The sequence below is a fragment of the Delphinus delphis genome, chromosome 1 (genome assembly GCF_949987515.2).
Source record: "Delphinus delphis chromosome 1, mDelDel1.2, whole genome shotgun sequence".
NCBI lineage: Eukaryota > Metazoa > Chordata > Mammalia > Artiodactyla > Delphinidae > Delphinus > Delphinus delphis.
In genome coordinates this window covers 131,622,630-131,647,637 of record NC_082683.1, presented here as the reverse complement: position 1 = coordinate 131,647,637, position 25,008 = coordinate 131,622,630, and positions in this window count along the sequence as shown.

The window sequence follows — 25,008 nt, the reverse complement described above, 5'->3', positions numbered from 1 at the left end:
CCTTCCTCCAGCACATAAAAATCTATCAAGTAGTTGACAGCTGCCCCTGCAAAGGTATGTAAAGAGGAACCAGGACTAACTTCGGAGAACAGCGGGGAGCGCGCCAGGAGCGCGTATTTGCAGCGGTGGAATGTATACTGCGGGCTTCGAGGAGGCCTCTGATGCATCCCGGGATTACAGGCGCTGGGGGACATCTGGAGGATGCGTGAATTGTCTCGGGGGCCCCCTCGCGCTTGGGAGGTGAGAGGTAAAACAGTGCAGGACCTTTGGCCCAATGGATGTTCTCACAAGCAGTCACACTCGGGCCAGTTCCCAAGAAATACCATAGTCAGCTTTTCTTTTCCTTTTCTAGTGGGAGCTGTTCTCCCGGCCTGGGCGGGAAGTACGAAACTGCTAATGTAATCCTTAAAGACAGCCCTCCCCAAGGTGCCACCCACAGTAAGAGCCCAGCGGAAAAGCTGCTGTACCCACTTCTCCTCACTAGGCAATTAATGTTGGACCATCCATCCTCCACTTATCATCACAGATGTGTTCACAGGGGTGCTAGAGGGATTATAGCATGTGCTTGCATGCCACAGGGACTTAACACTCACACCCAGGGAAATAAAAGAGAAAAGAAGAGAGAAGGAGAAGAGGAGGGACTAGCGCATTCAATGGATGCCAGAGGGAAGTCACAAACTACTTCTCTTGTGATAGAAAAGAACTTTTTCAATAGTTAGGCTTTTAAAAAGCCACAATGAGTTGAGGAAAGAGACGTGTTTTTTGGTCAGAAAGATCTGGACTTATCAAGGAAATTAAAACAGAAGGAAACATTTGCCTTTGAGACCAACACTGTTCCTTCCAGGATGTGCTGCCCAGCAAGCTGCTGAGTGTATATAATCTCTGGAAGTATTTGGAGGTAGGATGGTATAATGGTTAGAAACAGAGTTTGGAGTCAAAAACTTGGACTCGAATCTGGATTGTTCCACCTACCAGCTACTATAAGTTATTAATTACTCTAGACTTCACTTTACTTACCCTTAATAGGGGATAATAATTGTTCCTACCTTGTGGGACTGGTGTGTTTAATGAGATGATGTGTTTAAATTACCAAAGCAGAGTACCTAACAGGTGGTTTATGTTCTATAAGTATAGCATTATTATTATTATTTATTAAGGTAAAGTTTTTAAAGGATATGTGTCCCCATGAGGGATAGGAGAAGCATTAGCTGGGGATCCACATTCTTCATATATCCCACCATCAGGGAAATGTATACTTCCGGGTCATACCTGGAAGCAGGAGATCAGTTTGCCTTTTTATGTGAGAGATGAAGGATGGGAAGGAACAAGAGAACACAGAAAGGACCCCATGCAGAAGATATTGCTGCTGGAACTCCTAATTCTTTCTAAGCCCACTTTACCTGCAAGAGGGTTGGAGCTGGACTAAGTGAGTCCAGCTCATGACTACACCCCCCCCAGTGCTTAGCCAGTACGAAGAAAGAAGAGATGGGCTCATACACCTGGAAGGGTGTCCACAACAAGATGCAGTGAGAATTTGCTGAGCTGGTTAAACTGTCTGCCTTCCAAACTGACCCCTCACTAGCTGTGGACAGACCTAAGAGCCACAGGGACTAATTAGCAGATTTGCTTTTTCTGGTGCTGGTGAAATACCCAAATGTTCTTCTTGCATCAACAAAGCCCCTGAGGAATGTAAATTGGTGCAGCCACTATGGAAAACAGTATGGAGGTTCCTCAAAAAACTTAAAATAGAGTCACCATATGATCCAGCAATCCCACTCCTGGCCATATATCTGGAGAAAGCTCTAATTTGAAAAGACACATGCACCCCTATGTTCACAGCAATTTACAAGAGCCAAAACATGGAAACAAGCTAAATGTCCACCGACAGATGGGTGGATAAAGAAGATGTAATACACACACACACACACACACACACACACACACACACACACAATGGAATACTACTCAGCCATAAAAAAGAATGAATTAATTCCATTTGCAGCAACATGGATGGACCTGGAGATTATCATACTAAGTGAAGTAAGTCAGGCAGAGAAAGACAAATATCATATGATATCACTTATATGTGGAATCTAAAAAACTAATCCAAATCAACTTATTGACAAAACAGAAACAGATTGACAGATATAGAAAACAAACTTATGGTTACCAAAGGGCAAAAGCGGAGGGGAGGGATAAATTAGGAGTATGGGATTGATAGATACACACCAGCATATATAAAGTAGATAAACAACAAGGATTCACTGTTTAGCACATGGGACTATATCCAATACCTCATGATAACCTATAATGGAAAAAAGTCTGAAGCTGTACACCTGAAACTACCACAATATTGTAAATCAACTATAGTTTAATAAATAAAATTTAAAACAATTTAAAGTATACGTATACACTTATATGTGGAATCTAAAATATGATACAAATGAACTTATTTACAAAACAGAAACAGACTCACAGACACAGAAAACAAACTTATAGTTACCAAAGAGGAAAGGGGGGAGGGATAAATTAGAAGTTTGGGATTAGCAGGTACAAACTACTATACATAAAATAAACAACAAGGACCTACTGTATAGCATAGGGAACTATATTCAATATCTTGTAATAAACTATAATGGAAAAGAATATGAAAAAGAACATATATACATGTATAACTGAATCACTTTGCTGTACACCAGAAACTAACACAACACTATACATGACGTATACTTAAATTAAAAAAAAAATAAAAGGTACTTAATACAGAAAAAAAAAACAGGCCCCTGAGCACAATGGAAAAACTCAGCCTGAAGCTCTCCAGAAAGGGTATTTTGAGGGAGGAATGTGATGGCTTAGTGATATTCACGGTGGGAGACTCTCAGAAGCTTGTGTTAAACATCACCTTCCTTTCTGGTGCTTATTCAGGTATTCCAAAAGTGAAATAATCAAAACTGATTTGGAAGCTACCTGAATCCACAAATCTTGAGGTAAACGGAGTTTGGGGGTAGTGCGACCTTTTATATTATCCCTGTCTATTGCCTTTTGTCCACTTTGTAATGACTAGCGCTGATCTCACACCCCTTGCTGCCACTTAGCCTTCCCAGCCAGCCCCTCTTGTATAATGTTATCTTTCACATATTTGTCAAATCCACTGGACAGAGAGCGCCTTAATCAAATTTGCATTTTCAGCACCTTGCACAGTTCCTGGAACACACTGCAGTGACTCCATAAAAACTTATTGGATGGATTCATGGCACACCAACCAGCCGAAGCACAATTGAGAAAGTAGTGTGTGCTGAAGCACCTACACCTCTCCCCCAAAGCTAATGACTTTGTAAACTGACAGATCAGATCAGGGAGTGTAAGTTAGGACCATTTGTGGAACAGACTGAAGTCAACTGGCTCGAGTGAGAACTGAACCCAGCACCTCACTGTGGTAACTGAGTGAACAAGGTACAAGCTGCCACTGATTCACCAGGCAGCCCAGGTGCCAAGGCCCCCTCCTTTGCAAAGAACCCACCTTTGTAACAAAGAGATAGTTTTCCAACTGTGAAAGCAGATTCTCAAAGTTCAGATGGATAAGTTGAAGTTCACTTCCTGAAAAGCAACCAACTGCTCTCTCTGTTTGCAACTAACTGGATCCGCCAACACTTTTAACAATGTGGATAGAAGATCAGGAGGAAACAACTGGGAAAGGAAAGGAAGAGAAAACCCCTCAGCCCTCTTAGATTGATTCAAAAATGACTAGACTTCCAAGGCCTCAGAGCTACAAGACTTAATCTAGAATTTCTAAGCAAAACAGATAAGCCTAACAACCAGGATTGTACTGTGGAATCCCCAGCTGGAGTTGCCCTTAGTTCTGGAAACAATCTTCCTACTTCATGTAGCAAGGAATTTTTGACTTCCCAAGGTGACCAATCCCCTTTTGCCCTGACTTGACTGGTGACAAACATGCAGGGCCCCACCTAGGCCAGGTTCATAGCCCTCAAGTCACATTGTTGTTTTCTGCACCTGGAAAGGCTTCACACCCCTCTCTACTGCACAGATCGATTCATTCAAGGCTCCCCCCATCCATGAGGACTTCCCTGATTTCTACAGCCCTCCTAAGAGTCCTTCTTTTTGACACCCCATAATACTGAAGTGTGGTCCCCTTGATCATACCACTGGGAACTTAATCTCATTATATCTCAGATAGTATACTGTTATTTAATGGGATAACTTATTTGACCCAGAACGGCCTGAACGTACCTGGAGGTAACTACTCATAGACTAGAACTGGAAGGACCCTAGCCAGACAGGCATTGATATTTGAAATTTTACCCTTAAAATTGGAGAAAAAGAATCAAAAATGGTTGGACATCACCCCGTCAGTCCAACCTCTCACCTAGTGCAAGAATCCCCTCCACACCACTCTTGGTGGATGTTCATTCAGCCTTTGCAGAAATTCTTACAATTATAAGAATTTCACTTCCTTCACAGTAACTCATTTTCATAATGAACATCACTAAAGTTTTAGAGAGAAAATAATTGTTTAAGTTCAAAGAATTATTAACAGTAATCCTTAGCAGGAATAACATGTTAAATATGCATTTGTTATCAGCCACTCATATCTAATTCTGCGTGTTCCCTAATACATTAAAAAAAAAACTAAAGTAGTTAATAGATAACTAACTTACATATACAAAAGAAAGAAAAAGGAGCACTCTGATAAGATAATGAGTAAAGATGTGATTAGATAATTTATAAAAGAGGCATATATGTGTCCAAAAGTTGTATGAAAAATATATTCAATCTAATAAGTAATGAAAGAAATGCTGTTACCTGTAAACCTGGACAACAATTTTAGAAAATAAAATTAGGCAGTATTGGAAGATTTGTGAAATAAGTCCTCTCAGTCACTTACTGGTGAGAGTAAAAATTGCCAGTAATTTGCATATGTGACTCTGCATACCCTTTAACCAGTAATTCTGCTGTTTGAAATTTATCCGGAGAAAATAACCAAAGAAGCAGACAAAGATTTATACACAAGGATGTTCATCCAAGTGACAGTCGCCTCAGCAAAAAACTGGAAACAACCTAGGTGTCCCCAAAAGAGAAGAAAATATATCATGACATGTCCATGTGATAGAAGGCTACCAACATAAAACACCATATCTTTGGAAATTATTTAATGACATGGGAAATGGCAAGACATGGAATTTTAAGTGAAAACGCAGGATTACAAAATTGCAAGCACAGTAGGCTCCTAATTTTAGTTAAAAATATAAATAGGAATAATTAAAATTGAAAATATCTAATATCCCAACACCCAGAGATGACCATTGCATATGAGTGATAGGCTCATAGATTATGTTTTCTTCCTTATATTTTTCTGCATAGTTCAAATTTTGTACAGTGATTTCAACCACTGTTATAACAAGAAACATGTTTATGTAATTTGTAATGTTTTATAGTGAATTAATTAAGAAGGAACTTTTCAAAGGCCCAGTTAGCTAGGACAGTGTTTAGCAGATGACCGTGTGGAAAGCTGTGTCCAGCACCTGGGGTGTTGCCTAGGCAGCAGGCTGGTGACAGCCAGGGAGAAATTTTGGGAAAATCCTGTATCTTTTCATCTTTATATCTCCAGCACCTAATATGGTACCCTACAGGGACAGTGCAAAATGAAAATTCAGGACCACTTGTTCTAGAAATATTACAAATTTCAAGACAACAGCAGTAGTACGCTAAACCAAGCACAGAGCCTTCCTAAGTGGAGGCCCTGTGCAACTAAATACATCTCAAACCCATGAAGCTGGCCCTACCCCACACACTATAGGTGCTCAATAAATATCTGTTGAAAGTAAAGAAAGGAGGGAGAGATAGGAGGATCCCAAACACAAACCTCCCAATTGCGCCTCATAGCAAAACTGCACTCAGCACGGTTCTGAAGTTTTAAGAGGATATGAGGTCGCAGACAGAAGGAAGCACTCTTCCAGAATTTTCCCAGACAGCCTGTATTTGAACTATACTTCCTCTTATTGTCGTCCATACACCTTTTTGATCACAGTGCACAGTCATGGTTTTTGATCTGGATAACACGATCACTCTATCTACAAAAGAAATGAATATTCTCTCTTTCATCTGTTCAAATAAGATATTTGGCTCTGACTATTATATCCTCCCTCTCTGCTTTTCCCCTCAACCCACTTTTCCTCTTATAACACTTTAATCTTGGCAACAGAACTCTCCCTACCCATCTTTTCCTTCCTGCACCCCCTACATACCCATCCTCAGCGCTCCCTCTGCCTTTAATGCCGCCAAGCAGACACTGAACATGAGAGGGTGTCTGCAGAGGATGTGGATAACCCTCATCCTAATCTCCTTCACGGTCTTCCCACCCAGGCCTGGCCCAAGCCCAGGAGAACTGGAGTTGCCAGCTCGTGGAAGCCGTTGCAGCCCAAAAGGAGACAAGGCAGCCAGGGGTCATCACTTATCAGGGAAAAATGAGACAATTTGTTACAATTTATTAGACTGGGGAAACTGAGCCTCTAAGTGGGAACCTGACCCTTGGACAGGGAGAATGCTAAAAAGGATGCTTGCTCTCAGTTGCCAGGGCCACATCCCAGCCCTCGAATGCTAAAGAAATATGAGACGTCTAACACCCCCTGGCTCACATCAGAAACCAAGCCAAGTTAGCAAATGTCTAGCATCCTCCTCAGTCATCAGGCGTGCTGTAGTAATAGTACTGATGTCCCCTAACATGTCCTAAGAGTTTTGCTCCTTCTTAATCTCTGCCACGTATTGGAGCCCATTTAATCTTCAGAAGGACTCATGGTATACGGTGGGACAGGTATTATATTCCCGTTTATAGCTTAGGAAACCGAGACACCAAGAGATGAAGGGATCTACCCAAGGTCAGAACTTTAGCTAATGGTGGGTCCAGGACACAAACCCAGGTTTCCTGGGTTTGCTCTCTGGCTCCTTCGACACTGCTATGGCGGGGGTTGGGTAGCAGTCTAACAGAGGCAGGGGAGGGATGCAAGAAAGATGAGGGGGGAGGCAGCAGACCCTTGCAGGAATTTCTGGACATTTTGCCTTAATAAATAAGATACAAATAATTTACCATTTGTCTTGCTGTTTAGCAGCTACTCAGCTGTTAATTAATCACATAAACGCAGGAAGCCTGACCAAAAGTAGAATGAGCAATTTTTATTTCAGTTTAGAATGAGAAGAGGGTTTTTTGCTGAATGAAAATATAGGATTTCAGATGGCCTGGGACCCTTTTTAAACAAGAGAGTGGGACTGCCGTGGTGGCGCAGTGGTTAAGAATCCGCCTGCTGATGCAGGGGACAGGGGTTCGATCCCCGGCCTGGGGAGATCCCACATACCGTGGAGCAACTAAGCCTGTGAGCCACAACTACTGAGCCTGTGTGCCACAACTACTGAAGCCCGCATGCCTAGAACCTGTGCTCCGCAACAAGAGAAGCCACCGCAAGGAGAAGCCCGTGCACCGCAACGAAGAGCAGCCTCTGCTCGCCGCAACTAGAGAAAGCCCGCACACAGCAATGAAGACCCAACACAGTCAAAGATAAATAAAATTTTAAAAATAAAAATAAATACATAATAAAATAGTTTCTTTAAAAAAAACAAAAACAAAGAATGAAGCCAGACCTTGAAGGGCTGGCTCAATTTAATGCAACAAGTGTTGTGGAGCACGTTCTCTTCACTCTGCCACCAGGAGGGGGCCCTCGCCTTGTGTCTGAGCCCAGCTCTGTCTCCTGCTCCACTGACGTCCTCAGGCAGACCTGGGGCTTCTTCATGCAAGGCCCCACTTTGCAAGTGCAGGCTTCATCACAGCAGTTACCAGATTCAAAGGTGTTTCTGTGGCTCTTTCCCTATTACACTGTGAGCCCTGGAAGGCAAGGCTCATTCCCTAGACATCTTTACGTCTCAAAAGCCCAGGAGATGATCTGGAACACAGCAGGCCCTCAATAAACCTGAGAGATGAGCAAATGAATGCATAAGCCAGTTCACCTGAAACAGGTCACATGACCTCTTCGAAGGTTCAGCTCTCCCATTTACGAAATGGGTATAGGCACACCTGTCCTGCCTGAGTCACAGGCCTGTAAAAAGACCAAATGTTTGTGTATTGTCAGGCCCTCTCACACATGTCCCAAAGACACACTAAAGTGTAGAAAACCTGAAGACAGGAACCCTGTCATTCTCGTTCCTGGTGTGTCCCCAAAATTTACATTAGCACCTCAGAAGGAAGTGCTCAATGAAGGTTGGTGGAAGAGAAGAGGTGGGACCGAAGGATACAGAATACTTTATAAACACTGTGGCCTCTCAAAAGCTATGATATTTCCCCCCAAGTGTAATAAGTTCTGATCATCAGAAAGCGTGGTGTGCTGCTGAGAGTCTCTGCCCCCGTTTCCAGTTCTGCCCCCTCCATCAACCAGTCTCCTCTGTCACCCACGACACGAGGAGAGTTGCACTCACCCTCCCTTTTTTCAGACAGGGACAATTTTGTCTTTTTCAAACTTTCTGAGATGTAGGAGGGTGGTGAGGGCAGGACTGAGTCATACCATGGAAGCCAGTATCTAAGAAGGATGTCTGCCATCTGTCCTGAAACTTACCTAGAGCCCAAGCCATTGTGCGGGTCACTAGCCCAGGCTGGAAGGGACACAGTGGTACAGACAAAAAGCTGAGCAGGGGCTGAGAGCTGGCCACCACCGTGGAGCTGGAGTAGGCACGGGGGTGTCTCTGTGGCCAGCCCAAGCCAAAGAGCCACCTCAGCACAGGCGCTTCCTGGGGATTAACGAAGCACAGAAAGAAATAACACCTCAAACCATTAACCCCAACCAGCGATAAATCCTCAGGAATTGCACGGCAGAGTGGCTGCTCCTGCCGTATTAAGTTGAAAATGCATGTTTAAAAAGCCTATGGATTTTTTTTAATGGACTACAATATCATTGGTACCCAGTGGGCCTCTCCACAGCGGGAATACCTCAGCCTGGGGCCCTGGCCCTTTATTCAATGTGCGATGTTCCTTCTCCCTCTTCCTGTTACCTGGCTTTTCTTGTGTCCTTTGCTCCTAGAATATTGAAAAACACCACATAAACAGAAAACACTGGAATGAGAAAAAGAGAAGCCCAACCAGCTTGCAGGAGCCACGGTCTGAGAGCAGGTGCCAGCGCTGCAGGTGAGTTCAGTGGGCAGCCAGACGGAAGAAAATCAAGAGTGAAGACTGCCAAGGTGCAGGAATGCTCCATTGACTTCTTTGACATTGAAATTCCCAATGAAAATGTAAATGTTATCTGGTGGAGGAAGCCTCTGAGCCATTTTTAGGCCATTAACAGCTTTGCTACAAATAAATTACCTAAAATAGCCAGTCACCTATTAGAGCCCTGGGCAATGGAACTCAACACAGGTATTAACAGCGGAAGTAAGGAAGGTCAGGAATCATGGGGGCAGAAGGGTGGAAGAAGTAGAGGAAGATGAGAGACCTAAGTGGGCTTGGGGGACGCACCAGGTCCTTGGCCAAAAGATATGAAGGGCAATGGGTGGAAAGTGAATACTGGACTATCAATGACTTCCAGACTAATAACTTTTTCTAGATTAGGCCCAGCTAGGGGATGACTAAAGATAAACAAAAGTCAGAAGAGAAGGCAAAGCAGAGAGAGAAGAAATGAAGGCCAATGGAACAGAAGCATTACTTCTGGCAGTCACGGGAGGCTGAAGTTCCTGGGGGCTCCACCGACTAACAGGTTACCCTTTGGCAAAATACATATCTACTCCAGACTCAATTTCCCTATTAAAAACGTCTCTTGAAAGTAATGTCCCTCAGACTGTCACTCTGGGGGATAAAGAGTTAATATCTGAAACTCTCAAGGCGACTTTGGAGAACAAGTTTCTATTCTAAGTGTGAGAGATTCCTATTATAAGACATTCTGAAGATTGACAAAGCTAAATGGCCTCTACACCGTACAACCATAATCCTCCTCAGTGTACAAAAGTCCAAAAATAAAGACCAGATGTCTTCAGATTGCTGACGTTGATTGAGCTGGTTCCACTCACTCGCAGTGATTGCTAAACCAAGCTTTCCCTGGACGCAAAGCTGAGGGTTTCCATCCTTGTGTTATTGGCTTTTTAGGCCACAATTTGCCTGTTCACGTATATGGGCACCCTTTTGGCCTCCTCGGGTCTGGAACAGAGTTTTCCACTCCTTAGAGGATGTGTCTGCAGAAGCTCAGTTGAAACCCATTAAGTACTTGTGCCTCCTCAGCAGCCTCTCCTGGCATCAAAGAGCCAGTTTCTCATTAGTAGCTGGTTAGAACAGTGAGGCCTCCACCAGTGACTTGCTCAAACTCTGGTTACCCAAGAAAACCTTTGTGAAGATCCTGCCCCAGGCCAGCTCTCCCAAAAAACTCCTCCACCCCCTCAAAGCCTCAGACTGTGCTGGGAGGCCCGTGCTTTGTATAGGCCAGCTGGGAGGTTGTCCCTCCGTTTCCTAGACATCCACCCGCTCTGTCTCTTTCTCATAAATTTCCAAGCAGTGTTCTGTAGTGCTAAAACACTTCCTGTTCTTATTCTCATGTGTTTCTCATATGTATTTGCCCTATTAGATCATAAGTTTCTCAGCCATGAGAACTATATTCTGTAATTCCTTTTTATTCTCCCGCTCAACTCTCACAGATGTCAGTACATTAAGATGTTTTAGTAAAGAGCTTGTTGACTGGCTAAGTTTTTCAAAGGGAGAAACAAAAGAAAAAATGAATCGTGACAGTTGGTTGCAGACCAAAGACAAATAGGTGTGTGCTTGGGTGTGTGTGTGTGGGGGGGGGGGTCTGTGTATGAGTTCATTTGCATATTCACTCATCCCACAAATATTTGTTGCGTACCTACTATGTTCCAGGTGTTATGATAGGCATAGGGATACAGCAAAGAACAAGAAAAATAAACTCCTTGAGCTCCCAGAACACCACTTCGATACAGTTTGCTAGGTCTTTGAGCCTCACGTTGCTTGTGTGTTTGTAAAGTTTATTTCATGGCTGAAAAGGGATGGTGTGTTTGGATTTGTCTCATGTAAAGAAAAGGTATATGTGTCCTATGAGAATATGTTTGATTTAGGCTCAGGGTACAAAAACCAGAAAGGAATGTTAGATATAATTTAGAACCCAATAGTTTTCTTCATGATGTGTGACTCTTTTATCTCGAACCTGGAGGAAAACAGTACAATTTATATATGCAAATGAGGACAGCCAAAACTTGCATACCACTGAATATTTTAGGAAACCCCAAACTGCAGGTTCCTACGAAATCAGAAGCATTGATTTCAGGCCAAAGATTTTAGACAGTAAACATACTGATTTTCAACAAGCTGTTCGCTTTTTAAAAAAACAGAAATTGCTTTCTATCTAATCCTAGTAGCAAAAACCCAAAGTTCATATTGTGTTACTTTTTAAAGCATGGAAAATGGTTTATAGCTTAGATCTAATTTCACTCTTGCTGCACAGAGAGGTAATTGGAAGGATACAATATCTACTCCATGTCGCGTTAAGGTCACATGCTACTCCCAGGTAGGATGAGACGAGAGCTCATGTGAAATATTCTTGACCCTCTCCTCACCTAAGGCATTTCTAATTTTAAATATTAATTGTAATTTTATTTTGAACCTGATGTACTTAGAGAGTTGATTATACCCTCCAGTTCACAGCACACTATCACTATCAGTACGTGCAGGGCTTCTCTCATATTTTATTTTATTATTCTCCTTTTATACCTGATTCTAGTCACATTTCCCTCTCTTTCTCTTTCTTTTTAGCCCCTCTTCCACCCTAAAGGCACCCACATCAATGTGTTTGATATAGATAGGCAGATAGATAGAGATACATGTATATATGTACATGGATTTATGTGTATATCTATGTTCTGTATGTATGCATATGAGGAGGGTTATCTTTGAAAAATATGCAGTGTGAGGTGTGTGTATGTGTTCTAAATAGACTTAGGTGGTATTATGCTGGAAATTTCATTGTGTTTCTTACTTTCTTTCATTCTCCTCTTTCATGCCTGCAGTTCTCTGCCTCCGTAAACAAAGCTCTTATGACTATCCTTGTACATTCCCCCTTCCGGTAACACGTGAACATTTCTCTGGGGTATATGCTCAGGCCTAGGGTTCCTGGGTCATAAGGTATACCCACAAACATCACTCTAGCTAGGGGCTTCCAGGTTATTCTCCAGAATGACTGTACCAATGTACATTTCACCAGCAGAGCATGAGTTCTAGTGTCCCCAAGTCCTCACCAATATTTCTAATTTTTGCTATTCCATTGAGTATAAAATAGTATTTTATTGTTATTGTAATTTGCATATCTCTGATTTTTGAATTTGAGCAAATTTTCATATATTTGTTAACTATTCAGATACCCCCTTGTGTGAATTACGTATTCCTGTTTTTGAACATTTTCCATTGAGTTCCCCGAACTGTCTTACTGAATTTTAAGAATTCCTGTTCTAATCTAGATATCTATCCCTTATTGTTATATTGGTTAATGAAAATATCTTCTCCCAGTCATTACCAGTCTATTAACTTGATCTATGGTGTATTCATTGAAGATAACTCTTCTCATTTGTTGTAGTCAAATACATCAACTATTTGCCTTATGAATTGTGCTTTGGTGGTCTTATTTTAAAAGACCTCCCTCACTCCAAATGCACAAAGACATTCTTTTCCACTAGCTTTACAATGACATTCACATTTAGGTATTTGATCCTTCTAGAAGATTAACTTTTAGTGTCATATCGGAATCTGTCTTTTTTAAAAAATATATATATATATTTATTTGGTTGCGCTGGGTCTTAGTTGAGGCAGGCGGCTCCTTAGTTACAGCTCGCTGGCTCCTTAGTTGCAGCCCATGGGCTCCTTAGTTGTGGCATGTGAACTCTTAGTTGCAGCATGCATGTGGGCTCTAATTCCCTGACCAGGCATCGAACCTGGGCCCCCTGTATTGGGAGCGTGGAGTCTTATCCACTGTGCCACCAGGAAAGTCCCAGGAATCTGTCTTAATTTTTTCCATATAGTGGCCTTATTTCCTTAATACCATATATTAAACAATCCAATGACATATACATTTGTGGTGCAACGTCTATCATATGCCAGGTTTCCAAATAAACATGGGTCTACTTTTAATTCTTTGTTCCATTACATATATTTATTTTCCTATTCTTTTCCTCACACTACTTTTTGCTTTTACTTGCTTTCACTACTTATTTCTTTTATTACTATGGCTTACTGTGTTTCATATCTGGTAGAATGAATCTTCTTCTTTGCTCTTCTTTTCAAATTTGACTTAGCATCCATGGACATTTGTTAACCTATACAAATTGTAGGATAAGCTCAAGGTCATTTCTGTTATCTTGAAAGACCACATGATCTTTTATTCTCCTCCACCCTAGCCCTTTATGTCATGCCTCTTTATATTGCAGTTAATAAAAACCCAACTAAAAGCAACTTAAGTCAACAATAATAATGCAGCAAGGGCTCAAACAACATCATCAGGACTCTGCCTTTTCTTCTACCTCTTGACTCTACTTTCCTCTGAGTTGGCTTCTGTCACAGACAAAATTTCTCTAGGAGTAGGTCCCCAGCTGCATCTTACTTTTCTAGCAACCCAAGCAGAAAGAAGATACTTCCTCCTTGAGAGTTTCATCAGAGTTCTGAATGGGGCTCTCATGCCCCATCCTGCACTGTCCTGAAACATGCCCCATCCTCAAACAACTGATGTGACCAGACTTTTGAAGACTCTGCTTGGCCAGGCCTGTGTCTTTTGCCTGCAAACCACTGGTTCAGCCCCATATGACACACATGGACTAATAAAGAAGGAGTATTTCCATAAAGAAAAACTGAAATGCTACTTCCAGGGCAAGCAAAACCTACAAAGGTTAACTATCCACTGTGGCAATCCATTGCACTTATTTATTTCTACCTGACTCCTCCTACCAAAATATAAGTTCCTTGAGGGCAGGCCTTGTGGCTCTTCATCTTAGGGGCCCCAGTACCTAGTCAAATGCCTGTATATAGTGGGCATTCAACAAGCATCTATTGAATTTAAGAAAGTGAATGAATGAATGAAAGAATGAATGCCAGGAGTAGCAGTTAGGGCTAGGTTGCATCTTATGGAGAGAGAAGGGGCAACAACAGTAACTGCATCGGACCCTTTAAACTGGCATTTAGCGAGCCAAGATCTCAACCTCAGAAGTGGGGTCATGGCTCCGCTGTCACACAGATATAAAACCTAACAGTTAATTCCACTGACTTTCCCAATGACTTACAGGAAGTCTCCTATAAGAGGAAGTCTAAGGTAGTGATTCAAAGTTTTAGAGTCTGACAGTCCTGACTCCCATCCTAACTCTGCCAAGTTTTATAAAAACTTGATTCATTTAACCATTTGGGGTCACCATTTCTTTTTCTGCACAGTGGGGACTAATATGTAATATGTAGGAGAGTTGCTATAATATTTTACAAGATAACTATGTAAAGAGCTATGTAAAGAGTCTGGCACTGGGCTATAAGAAAGTCTTTGCCTTTTGGTGTGCAACTTCAGGAGTTCCCTGGGAAAGATTCAAAACTGGTCTCCATACTCTGAGGGCAAGGAGAGACCAAAGAGGTATAACACTCCAGATTGGTACGTGGCAGTTTTAATAAGCAAGAGAACATACATATGAGGCTTATCTTGGGTGGCTGCAAGATGAGTAGATCTTGGCCCCCACTTGCCAGAATCTTAACTAAAGTCAGCTATATATTCTGTTCAGATGGTCTCAACAACATCTTACCCTCTCAAGGCTGTCCTTGAAATGACTGCTAGTGTGGGAATAGCAGGTGGGACATGCATTCCAAGGGCAGGGGAGGGGGTGAGGAGCCTCTGATTGTTCAGGTCCAGCTCACAGGCCAAGCAGAGTTTACCTCCTCTCAATGACCTCCTCCAACACAGCTGCAACAGAGTTTTCAAGTATCTACTAGGTGTCAGGCAAGGTGCTTGACTCTAAGGAACCAAACTAAGCAAACTAAGCATGGTTTGTCTTCTCAAATTGCTCAGAGTCTTGGAGGGAGGAGAGAGAAATTGAAAAGCTAAAGTATAGTAAGGGTCATGCTGGGGAAGTACAGGGTGCTGGGGAGGGACAAACTGAAATACTTAATCCAATCATGATAGCTAGGGAAGGCTTCCCAGAGGTTGTGATATTTTTGATGAAACTGGAAAGATGGGTAAGAATTAACAAAATTAAGGGTGAGAATGTTTACAGAGGAGACTAGTCCAGGAAGATAATTAAGAGAGGCCATGGCAAATTCTTAAAAGAAATTCTTAATGGTTCTCAAAAAGGATTAGTTAATATTTGTGTAACTATCACAATTATAATGACATAGCATTAATATCTATTAACTCGTATTATGCCCTATAGGGTAACCCTTTTTCCTCTCAAGAAAATCTTCCTTGGTATTCACACAGACATATATTCCTTGATTTCCAAAACCTCAGTGTGTTTTACTTGCTCTTAGAGGATTCATCAAGGACCTGACATAGTCAAAGAAGGCTGCATTCTAGATCTGGAGAGCATTTGGAAGAAATAACAGATGTGGATCAAAGGAAATTGGAAAAATAATAAAGAGATCTAGGAATGGGGTATGACCTTGCAGAATGTGATGAGGAAACTGGCACAGTCAACTTCAGGGAAGCTTTCAACCAAAGGAGGACATTCCTATAAAGAGGAAGGTGGCAAGGTAGGAGAAAGAAATAGGAATAAAAGGAGTATCTCTCTTCATTTTGTTTGTTCACCTGGAGGAACAACTGAAGCATAAAAAATTAAATACATGGGCTTTTTGCATTCAGTGATGTTTTCACAAACGCATCATCTAAAATCATTTAAATTTTCAGTCCTTTTTGCTGATAAATATGATATGGATGACTCCAATCACCAACAGTCCTCAACTGCAATATAGTGAACCTCACTCCTGGTGTTGTCATCACAACACGAGTACCATTCCTCTTCTCATTGCTCTTCAACCATGACTGCACCATCACCTGCAGAGGTTTTAAAGTCATTGAGATGCCCGAACTCCAACCCTACTGAATCAAACCTACCAAATCAGAGTCTTGACAGATGAGGTCTGATTCCCCCCACCCAACACTGTTACTTCTCTGACTTCCTTTCCTACTGCTCTTCCCCGGATCACTTCACTTCAAACAAATGGACCTCCTTGCTTTTTGTATTAGGTACCTGTTGCTGTGTAATATATTATCCCCAAATGTAGTATCTTAAATATATATATGTACATTTATTATTTCACAGTTTCTGTGGGTCAGGTACCCAGGCACAGCCTAGTTTGTATAGTGTCTGGCACATGATAGGAGCTTAACAATCATTTGTTGGATGGAACAATTTGTGGCACTATCAGAATATTTTTTTGGTAAATCTTGAGCTCATTTCGGAATTGCTTTATAGAAAAACAGGCAGCCACTCCCAAATATATATACTGCTCCACTTAATGGCTATATCTGTTCTCATCCCAAATCCAGCTACTGCCCAGGGAAACTTACTTTAGTTTGTGTATGACAATAAGGACCATCTTAGGTCAGGCTCACAGACCCTGAAATGAGGATTCATATGCAACTAACTTATTAGGGAAGTGTTTCCAGGAGAAACTGATAAGGAAGTAGAATAAATCACTTGTAAGAACAGCGAATCAGTAGTAGTTAAGCAAGAGTGTGACCAGGAAAAGTCCCAGCCTCAATCTAAACCCACAGGGAGATCAGCAGCATAAATTACAGCCTCAGAGTTTGTCCCTTCTCAAGACCAGAAATCTGGCCTTTCATATTCCACAGAGTCAGCCATTGGCTAACTGGTATATAAACCAAGAAGCTCTAGAAAGCTAAGGACAGTCCTCTGGAGTAGGTGGAGGTGTGAGTCATTAGATGCAAAGCACACAGGCCACAAAGAACCAGTAGGAAGGACCTGAGATCTGGAAGGAATGCTGTCTATATTCACTGCAGGTACAGTTAAGAAACAAGCCTCTGGCTCCTTCAAATCCAGACATGCCTCTAACTTAGGACAAGATGAAATTGTCATCTGATCACATTTAATCCTTGCCCAAAAACCTATGAGGTGGTTGCAACTACTATTCCTATCTTAACCAAAGCATAAAGAAATTAAGAGACTTGCCCAAGAACATGTAGCTATTCAGTGCCTGAGCCAGGATTCAAACTCCGATTTATCTTTCTCAGAGTCCATGCTTCTGATTGCTATTCTATAATTAAAAATGTATTTATTCTTTTAATTTCACTAGCATGATGGAGAAGAGACAAGGCTAAATAGATATCCATTGATAGAAAGGGGACTGGTTGCCCAAGTGTACTCACCCCCTTAGTGCCTCTAGCACTGCAGATACTCAGTAAATATCCATTTAATAAGTGAAGAAGTAACTGTAATACAGGGGACTTTTCCATACAGCAGTCCTCAGATATTTATAGACTGGGTGCAAACAATCTAAGTCCCATCCCAAGATGTTGAAAAGATAGGAATAAAATAGACTTTATGTCTACTCTGGAGTAGTCCAATAAGATGCTTGCCATGTTGGAAGATCTACTTATTGTTCAATATAGGTGTGGAAAAACCCAAACCAAAAGCTTTTTGTCTTACTTCTCCTTTCAGGAGAACTCAGTGAGTTTACAGACAGTTCCAGGGAAAGTATATATTTCGGGTTTCAAGAGAAGATGAGAATTTGGTTTTACCGGAGGTGATGACGGAGGTGATATATGGAGATCGCCAAATTCAGCCAAAAAGGCCTCTTGCTGCAAAGCACAGATGCCCTCATCTGGTTTCACTGATGTACCTGTGATGCCATGTTGAGCAAACACAACTGATCTTTCTTATGCGTCACCAGGTCACTGGAGCACACCTGGAGCCCTCTGATTACACATAGGCAAAAAGTCTAGAGACCAGATGGGTAGGGTGAGGTGGATACCAATCAATAGGGACTTTAAAACCTTCAGTTTTCATTTTTGGTTTATTTGTTTGCTCATCTTGAACTGTGCTGATAGGGTTGTAGTGAGCTAGTGCCCAATTCCATTCTCTCTTGCAGTCAACAGCACTACCTTTCCTAGGTGGCTTTGAAGGTTGGAGTTTAACCAAGTGATCACATAACAGAATGAAACTAACCACCCCCATGATTTCTTTTACCTTCTATCAAATTACAATAAATATGCAGAAAAAAGTACGTATCATAAGCGTATAGCACAATGAACTTTCACAAACTGAACGTGTTTAGCCACCACCCCAGAAGCCTCCCTTATGTTTTCTTGTGGTCACTGTACACCCCTCCAAGAGTATATAAACTCTCCTGACTTCTAACACCCTTGATTGGTTTAGCTTGTTTTGTACTTTATATAACTGGAATCCTACAGTGTGTATTCTTTTGTGCTCGGCTTCTTGTACTCAACATTTTTTGTTGAGATTCATCCATGTCATTGCATTTAGTTGTAGATCATTTATTCTAATTGCTGTATATTATTCCATTGTGTAAAAATGCCATAATTTATTTATCCTATCCTGTCAGTGGGCATTTGTGTAGTTTCCAGGATGTAGGTATTATGAATAATGCTGTTATGAACATTCTCAAACAGGCCTTTTGGTGCTTTTCTGTTGGGTACACACCTGAAAGTGCAGCTTCTGGGCATGAATTCAGCTTCAGGAGATACCACCAAACATTTCTCCAAGAGGGTATTTCACCCGTGATTTTCTCCTATGTATTTTTCACCTGTGATTTTCACTCTCCAACACTGGCCTCATTAACACAGAACTTGACTAGAACTCACCTATTAGGAACTGCGCAACTACCCCTCCGGAGGATGCAAGTCCCTGAAAAGCAGGAATTCCCTGGCATTCTCAAAAGTTACTTTAACCTCTGTAAGAGCTCTGAAAACACGATCTTCCCCCAGGGAGGGAAAAAGCAATTTGGGGGTAATCCCATGCTGTTCGTGATACATGTTCCCATGAGAGAAGAGTTACTGCACTTGAAACCGTTTATTTGCTTTTGGTTCGGGGAGAGTTTCATAAAGTCCAAAGCGATTACAGAGGAGCTTTTGCAAAAGAAATGGGAGTTGGATCAGACCGCTTCCGCTTTCCACATACACCACAGCAAAAGTCCCAGGAGGTCAGCTGGAACAGAGATTGGTTGGAACCCTGTACAGTCCCAATGAGAAGCCTTCCTAAGGTCTCCAAGGTGGAGCATAAATCACCGATGTGTGGAGCTTTGAAGATCTAACTTTTGTTGCTAATCTCTCTGTTCTGAAAGGGTGGGTGGGGAATATATGAAGGCAAAATCGACAAACAAGTCCCAGATAATAGTTTCTGCTCTTGCCAAAGTTGCGGTTCAGTTTTTTAATAAGCTCATTGGGATTTGTTCTTGTTACTGTACTTTACTCATTAGTCCTTGAAGTTACTGTTGGGTACCTTGGGGTGGAGGCCCCAAACCTCAGCATTCTTCTAAAGGGCTTACCACTGCAGGAGGGAGGGGTGGGGTGGGGGGAGCAGCTCGCTCACGCACTCAGAAAGGTGCCGCCTGCCTGGATCTCCTTCCCAGGAAGGAGAAGCAAGGCGCTAAGGTGGAGGCCAGCATTCACACACAGGACTTAACAGGGAAGGCTTCTGCAGGGATCTAGACAAGAGTTCCTCAACATGTGGTTGAGACGGTGGATACACATTATTCTCTTTATTTTTCCTGTATGCATGAAATGCTTTTATAATAAAATATTTTTAATTAATTTTAAAAAAAAAAGAGTGCCTCAACACGTGCAGTTCCGGTGCCACAGGAACTGGACCTTTACATCAAGCCCCTCCCATCCTCCGCGTTAGCTTTGGTTGGTTTTCCTATGTACGTTGGGAGAATGGCATTGAGAAAACACTCTTTGACTAATCCAAGTTGCAGTTATACAGATATCATTTCCTTTGACATTAATCTGATTAAAAAAAAAAACTTACCTTACTACGGTACTTAAAATCTGGTCCCATATTTCCAGTTTTTCTAAATTCCATCCTGTTGGTGTATTTGTGAGTTCTGTTCTTCAAGGAGGTTTATTCAAAGAAAGAGGGAAGAAGAGAAATAAGTTCTTTATGAAATGATGACACCAAATTGAAGCTTTATAAGACTATGTTGCACTTAACACTTGCTGTTCCCCACCCTTTACCATGGGGACATTCTATTAGGCTTATTATACTCTTATTATATTATGCTAATTGAATAAGCCCCTTCCCTGGCTCCTCTGTGTTTTCCGGAAACAATTTAAACTACTTGACTTCCCTGTTAAGGCACTGCACCACTCAGGTCTGGCTGTGTTTCCTTTCTTGACCGAACTTCCTCTCCTATGTAATTCTCCCTTCTGCTTTATTGTTTTTATTCTACCATCCTGGCCTGTAGGAAGACCAAATTGTCTGTTCCTTAAATGCCACCTCCCTATATCCATGTATTTTCTGTCCCTCCTCATGAATTTCATCTTCCAGAATATCCTATCCGCCTTTCTGATCCCTAGAAGAAAAGGGACTAGATTCATTGCCCCTCATCATGGAGAGAAGATGGAAAGGTTTCCTTAAATGTTTCAGAAACATATGTTGTGCTCACCAAAAGGAACCTGGAAAGACTAGTCGTAATCCCATAGCACAGCCTTCCTCAAAGCCTTTTCCAGCTTGTTTTCCCATTTGTCAGTACATTGTACATGAAAGTTATAGGGATCGTTTATTGTTAACCATGTATGTGGGCAGAGGGATGAACAGTTTAAATAACATGACCGGTTAGCCGACAGGGAAATTAGAAATCATGTTGTCAATACTTCTGAATTGAACTTTTTATTCTCAAACAAATATTTACTTAGGTAAGTTGACACATTTTAATGCATTTTTATAGACAACCATAAGGTATGATAGCATGCATTGTAATATACAGTGTACAGTTCTTTCAGAAAAACTTCAGCACTTGATCCTCACAACCACCCTGCGATGAAATGGAACAATAGTAGGTTTATTTCATGAAGGAAGAGACTCAGACCGAAAGTTCAGTGGATTGTCCTGAGTTTCTAGCTCCTACCTAGTGCTTTTTCCACTATATTGTGCTCTCATAAAATTTGAGACCATGAAAAGGCCCTTTTACACAAGGACATTTCTTTAATAAGCCTACCATGACACCTAAAATTATGCTATTATGGAATCATTCATTTTTTAAGTTTAAGTATTATGTCCCCAGATAGAAAACATAAAGCCATAATCATGAGAAATAGTTCTAGCATAGCTGACTGTTATCTTTGATAGCTGCAAACAACGCAACTAAAGATTGAGATATAAGTCCCAAAACTACGAGTTTGTTGAAACACTAGTGGAAAAAAAAAAGAAAAGGTCCTTGAAAAATACGGTATGTGTCCTGTCTTCATGACCTGATATTTTGTGATCTTGGACAAATTACCTTTGAACATCAGTTTTCCCATGAGTCCAAGAGAGATAGTAACAATACCAAAATGAAATAAAGTACTGAGACTGTACCCTAGTACACTCTGCAAACTGAAAGTTACTACAAAAATGTTGGTTCCCACCACCATAATAAGTTAAACTATCATGATCTCCTTGAAAGACTGAGTCTTTATAATCTAAGATGATCTATGGGATTTTAAAAGATCACCCTTGTAAATAATATTTAGAGAATTTACAATATTTAGAGAATAATATTTAGAGAATTTAGGGACCAATCATGATGGCAAACCTCTTTTTTGCTATCATGTTAAGTCCCTAAACCACAGAGCATTTTACTATTCCATGATTAGACATCTGCACTCACAGTGTGTTCCAAAGACTTAGGTCAGAATGGAAACAGACCTGGGAAGTTCAAAGCTGCTTTATGAGATAAGTTCTAGAACCAAGCTGAGCAGAGCAGGGCTACTTACAGAGCTTCCAAGGATCTCCAAGTAACTCTGGGAAAAAGGCAAAGCAAATCTGGCTGAAGGCACAACCAAGATAATTTTCGAGATAATCATTCAACCTCTTACTTATTCATTTATTCATTTGTACTTTTAACAAATATTTATTAAAAGTCAACTATGAGGGACTTCCCTGGTGGTACAATGGATAAGACTCCACACTCCCAAAGCAGGGGACCTGGGTTCGATCCCTGGTCAGGGAACTAGATTCCATATGCATGCCGCAACTAAGACCTGGCTCAACCAAAACAAATAAATATTTTTTAAAAACGTCAACTATAAGCTGGGTATTCAGTAACCTTGGGGACTTCATGAGTGAATGGAAGGGCCTGGTTCTTCCCTCAGGGAGCTTCATTTTCTAGTTTTCATGAATGTGGGAAATACTCCAATCACATAGTTCCTATAGTACTTCTTCAAGGCTTCTCAGAACCTTGTCCTGACACCTTAAAACAATGAAAATGCTCACTGAACTCTTCCCATCATATGTTTCCATTTCCTTGCCACCAATAGCCCTTCTCCTGCCCACCCTATTCATTACCCCCTTGACCTTGCTCTCAGGTATAAGACAGAACCACTCCCCCGTATTAACACACACGCATGTGTGCAAGCACACATACACACGCATACACTATGCCCTCCAACCTTGGCTAAGTCCTATTCATCCATCAGGCGTCAGTTTAAATATCAATACAAGAAAAATGGATGGCAAACAGGTACATGAAAAGATGTTCAGCATGGATAATTATTAGAGAAATGCAAATCAAAACTACAATGAGGGGCTTCCCTGGTGGCTCAGTGGTTGAGAGTCCGCCTGCCGATGCAGGGGACACGGGTTCGTGCCCCGGTCCGGGAAGATCCCACATGCCACGGAGCGGCTAGGCCCGTGAGCCATGGCCGCTGAGCCTGCGCGTCCGGAGCCTGTGCTCCACAGTGGGAGAGGCCACGGCAGTGAGAGGCCCGCGTACCGGAAAAACAAAAACAAAAACAAACAAACAAAAGAAACTACAATGAGGTATCACCTCACACCTGTCAGAATGGCCATCATTAAAAGTCTACAAGTAAGAAGTTACACGAAGAGGGGCTTCCGGGAAGATGACGGAGGAGCCATCTGTGGCGCTTCCTCCCCACAGATACACCAGATATACATCCACACGTAGAACAACTCCTACAGAACACCTACTGAACGCTGGCAGGAGACCTCAGACCTACCAAAAGGCAAGATACACCCCCACGTACCTGGGTAGGGCGAAAGAAAAAAGAATAAACAGAGGCAAAAGGATAGGGACGGGACCTGCACCAGTGGGAGGGAGCTGTGAAGGAGGAAAGGTTTCCAGACACTAGGAAGCCCCTTCACGGGCGGAGACTGCGGGTGGCGGAGGGGGAAAGCTTCGGGACCGCGAAGGAGAGCACAGCAACAGGGGTGCGGAGGCCAAAGCGGAGAGATTCCCGCACAGAGATTCCCGCACAGAGGATCAGGGCCGACCGGCACTCACCAGTCCGAGAGGCTTGTCTGCTCACCCGCCGGGGCGGGCGGGGCTGGGAGCTGAGGCTCGGGTTTCAGTCGGAGCGCCGGGAGAGGACTGCGGTTGGCGGCGTGAACACAGCCTGAAAGGGGTTAGTGCGCCACAGCTAGCCGGGAGGGAGTCCGGGGGAAAGTCTGGACCTGCCGAAGAGGCAAGAGACTTTTTCTTCCCTCTTTGTTTCCTGCTACGCGAGGAGCGGGGATTAAGAGCACTGCTTAAAGGAGCTCCAGAGACGGGCGCGAGCCGCGGCTAAAAGCGCGGACCCCAGAGACGGGCATGAGACGCTAAGGCTGCTGCCGCCACCAAGAAGCCTGTGTGCGAGCACTGGTCACTGTCCACACCTCCCTTCCAGGGAGCCTGTGCAGCCCGCCACTGCCACGGTCCCGGGATCCAGGGACAACTCCCCCGGGAGAACGCACGGCGCGCTTTAGGCTGGTGCAACGTCACGCCGCCCTCTGCTGCCGCAGGCCCGCCCCTCACACCGTGCCCCTCCCTCTCCACGGCCTGAGTGAGCCAGAGCCCCCGAATCAGCGGCTCCTTTAACCCCGTCCTGTCTGAGCGTAGAACAGACGCCCTCCGGCGACCTACACGCAGAGGCGGTGACAGATCCAAAGCTGAGCCCCTGGGAGCTGTGAGAACAAAGAAGAGAAAGGGAAATCTCTCCCAGCAGCATCAGAAGCAGCGGATTAAAGCTCCACAATCAACCTGATGTACCCTGCATCTGTGGAATACCTGAATAGACAGCGAATCATCCCAAATTGAGGAGGTGGGCTTCGAGAGCAAGATTTATGATTTTTTCCCCTTTTCCTCTTTTTGTGAGTGTGTATGTGTATGCTTCTGTGTGAGATTTTGTCTGTATAGCTTTGCTTCCACCATTTGTCCTAGGGTTCTATCCGTCCATTTCTTTTTTGTTGTTTTCTTTTTAATTTTTTTTCTTTTTTTCTCTTAATAATTATTTTTTATTTTAAAAACTTTATTATATCTTACCTTACTTTATTTTACTTTATCTTCTTTCTTTCTTTTTCTCCTTCCTTCCCTCCTTCCTTCCTTCCTTCCTCCCTCCCTGCCTCTCTCCTTTCTTTCTTTCTTTCTACTTCTACTAATTCTTTCTTTCTACTTTTTCTCCCTTTTATTCTGAGCCGTGTGGATGAAAGGCTCTTGATTCTCCAGCCAGGAGTCAGTGCTGTGCCTCTGAGGTGGGAGAGCCAACTTCAGGACACTGGTCCACAAGAGACCTACCAGCTCCACATAATATCAAACGGCGAAAATCTCCCAGAGATCTCCATCTCAACACCAGTACCCAGCTTCACTCAACGACCAGCAAGCTACAGTGCTGGACATCCTATGCCAAACAACTAGCAAAACAGGAACACAACCCCACCCATTAGCAGACAGGCTGCCTAAAATCATAATAAGTCCACAGACACCCCAAAACACACCACCAGATGTGGTCCTGCCTACCAGAAAGACAAGATCCAACCTCATCCACCAGA